The 3,827-nt window shown below is 36.5% G+C and overlaps 1 long non-coding RNA gene across 1 annotated transcript; it reads left to right on the plus strand.

The window, feature by feature from the left end:
* The first annotated feature begins 1,077 nt into the window (after positions 1–1,077).
* LOC146210169 (uncharacterized) lies at positions 1,078–3,545 on the plus strand. Its single transcript, XR_014708400.1, has 3 exons — positions 1,078–1,186; positions 2,575–2,705; positions 3,214–3,545. It is a non-coding gene; the product is annotated as an uncharacterized LOC146210169 (long non-coding RNA).
* Positions 3,546–3,827: the final 282 nt, after the last annotated feature.

Below are 3,827 nucleotides of genomic sequence, written 5' to 3' on the forward strand. Positions count from 1 at the left end.
AATGAGAATTAATTTTCTTCGCTGTCATATTAAGCATCAAGCAATTCTGCGGCATGCCCGACAAGCAGTCATGGCTTCAATTAACTTCTTGCACAAGTCGGCGTCAGCCTTGCATATGTCGGATGTAAATGAGGTGATGAGTCATTGGAAAGGCAGAGCGAGTTCATCGTTGAGGTCTTCAGGGCGAGCATAGAACTTTCAAACTCGTACTATTTCGCTTTAGGGCTATTTCGATTTTTTTTTTTTTAGGGCTTCGCCGCACTACTTTGTTGTACTGTGGACAAGCCATCTTTGCGCGCAGCTGCCATGATTCGGCTTTATCAATCTTTATTGCACCCTCCCTTGATCAGTATGCAAGTCTTTCGATGAGAATGTGATGAACTTAATCAGTTAATTGCCAACAGTTATCTGGGAATTATTTTACTTATGGTTATTAATTCCTCGATCCGTTTTAGAGCGTATATATAACTAAGCATGGGTTCACCACATTTAATTGTTCTTTGATCATAGGTTAAAGAAATAATTGCGCATTGTTGGTATTGTATGTAAAAGTTTCCCCGAATAGTGCAATAAGAATTTTATTTTACGTTTTTTATAGACTCACTTGCAGGGATCCCATATTATACATGTAAATATATTATGATTTTTGGTGCACCAATCACAAAGTAATAAAAGTGATATGCTTGAGCAAATGTAAATGACAGCCGTAATTCTGTGAATGAGGTGTGTGTGTGTGTGTGTGTGTGTGTGTGTGTGTGTGTGTATGTGTGTGTGTGTGTGTGTGTGTGTGTGTGTGTGTGTGTGTGTGTGTGTGTGTGTGTGTGTGTGTGTGTGTGTGTAGTATACATATATATATATATATATATATATATATATATATATATATATATTATAGGTATATAATATGTTTTAGCAGATGGTTATGTTATATATGTGGTAATTTAATTATTGTTTATAGAGAGTTGAGATTTGAGTATTGCACTTGCATGTTATCATTTGTGTATAAAGTGCATTATAGAAAACATTCATAAAACTTCATGTATTACAGCTCAACTGTTTCTCTTTGGAGCGTGGAATTCTGCCTCTGCGTCTTGACATGCCATTCGGACTGATCTCAAAGGTCCACAAAGGATGCCTTTTTGGAAAAGATCAACACAAGACACAAGAAAAAAGAGCAGCTGCAATGGTGACTAATTTATGTATTTTGAATGAAAATGTTTCCACTAGTTCATAAAGCCTTATTCGGAGTGTGCACGCCTATATGAATGCATGGCAACAGGCAACTGTCAAACCCATACAAGTTTTAGCACATTGGAGGAAGTGGCTGTGTGTGAAAGTCACCAACTGTTTAAATACTTCAATGGCAGAAGTCCCAGAAAAGCAGATATAAAGCTGTGGCTGCTGTTCAGAGTTCTTTGTGATGCTATATTTTTTTTTTTATATAAATCTACTGTAAATATTGCAAGATTCATGACATATAGTTACTTGCAGCTTGGTGACTCAAGTCACCACTTTGGGGATTGAGTAGCTTTAGATATGTAGCTGCCCAAAATCATGATTTTGGGAATATATTTTGGTTAAGCTGCACTTATTCGAACTTTTGGTGATATTATTTTATTATTGAATATAAGCAACAAAATTTACTAAATAATATAGATAAATAAGACTGCAAAATATATGAACAGTATTGTGTATGTATCATACATGTCTAGCAGCTAGCATAAAATTCCAAACTGGTTATCTAAATCATTGAAGTAATGTAGGTGAGAATAAGTGGTAGCGCACATTAATTTACCTTTTTGACAGAAGTCTTGCTCACTGAAACACATGTGTGAAACCTTTGTACACTTCACCTGGTGTCAATAAGCAAGACTACACATTATTTGTTCAGCACATATGCCACCTACAGCATTTGTGTAGGCCACTTCATGCAGCAACCAAATATTAATCAATAAAATCTCATTTCATTTAGAGAAAGCTGTATTTTATAATGCTGCATTTTATAATTTTGCCAAAACTGTATTCGTTTCCAATATTGCGAAGCAAAAGACATAACAAGAGTGGTGTCCTTTAATTATTGAATGCTTGGGGATAAGTAATGCATATTAGGCACCACAGTTAACAAGGATGCTAGCGCATATGGAGATGCAATTCTGGATTACTTTGTTTAGGACAGCTGAGAGATTGAAGTGAAACTTCCTTGAAACTGGTGAAAACAACACTGCATTATCTTCATCAATCCTTCTGCAGTGTATGGGCTTAACTGATCCTGGAGGTTATGTGGGTTTAATTCATTTTTGCTTTGTACAGAAGTAATGATTATATGATGCAAAATTATTTTACTAGTAGGAATAACACATTTCAACCTACCCTTTGAAACAATTAAATGAATATAAGTGATCGATGATGTGTGTGGGCAGTTTTCATGACTGGAGCCCTTGTCGTACATATTTTAACTAAGGATTCGAAATAAGAACACAACAGCTAGGTTATGATTGACTTCCTGCTAGTGCTATACTCTCACATATATTAGAAGAAAAAAAAAAAGACTAGGTTCTCTTGTCATTTCTGCAGAGCGAGGATTGCAAGCCGGAGTGGAGTGACAAAACCTTCAAGAAAACAAAGACCAAGTTGCAGGGCACAAAAAAAAGGGCTGTGTGGCGGTCATGCTTGTTAAGGTCATTGACACATTTCCAGAATACAAGGTAAGATGTCTGTGCTATTTCCACACTAGCAGAACAAAGTGATCATATTTTTGTGGTGTATTACTTGGCTGCAATTTTCTACAACACTGCAAGATTTAATTTGTGCAGTTATTATGTGCTAGTACTATAGAAAGATGGAGCATTAATTTTGTAGCTTAGGTGATGCATAGTAGCTGAACAAATTTAAGTAAGTTGAGCAAAGGGTGTGTGTATGTATATATATATATATATATATATATATATAATTCTCAAATCTTATGATTATGGGCATATTTCAGAGTTCTGCCATGTGTAGTTATATTGCGAGAAAGGTACACGATCAGTATATGCTCAGTATAGTAACTTTAATAATCAAAATATGTCCACGTTATGTTTCAGCTGAAAAACATTATCAGCTAAATGTTAATTTTGACAAAGTCTACAGCCTACCATAAGTACCCACTCACACTTACACATTGGCAGAATTATGCAGTGTTCTGGAATCTTAAAAAGTGTGTATATCTTACAGCTCAAAGCAAGAGAAGGAATTTCGGAACACAAGGTTCGACGCCTGAGGACAGCTCAGCTGTCGAAGCTGGCTGATGCCCTTTCTTCAGGCCAAGACGTTATAACACAAAGAATGATTTTCTTTGCAATGTCCCCAAGATCATGCCACACAGAGCATAACTTTTCAGAAATTATTAACTTTGGCCAAACAGTGGATAGTAGTATCTGTCAGCGCATTAAGGATCTGGTGTGTGAAGGCATTACTTCAGTTTCAGAGGTGAAGAAATGTGTACGGTACTATGTTAAAGATGTGCTGTTTGCGGGCAAGCAACCTACATCCCACTAACCAGGATACTGCTAACCACATTCAGGCAGCACTGCGACAAGAAAGGTGCAGTGACCTGGATCAAGAGAATGCAGTTCAACTTGTTCACGAGTTGAAAAAGCAAGACCCTGATTCTAATTTCTTTATGCGTACTTACAAAGAAAGTGAAGGTGCTTCAGTCGATGACAATGAAGATGTTGAAGAGTGGATAAAAAGACAATGTGGCAGCACATTTATTTTTTGTTATCAGTCAAAATTTATGGCTAGTCTTGCTGAAAAGTACGGAAGTTTAATTTGTCTTGATGCCACTA

The sequence above is a fragment of the Amblyomma maculatum genome, chromosome 1 (assembly GCF_055883805.1).
Source record: "Amblyomma maculatum isolate TAMU_Amacu chromosome 1, ASM5588380v1, whole genome shotgun sequence".
Taxonomy (NCBI): domain Eukaryota; kingdom Metazoa; phylum Arthropoda; class Arachnida; order Ixodida; family Ixodidae; genus Amblyomma; species Amblyomma maculatum.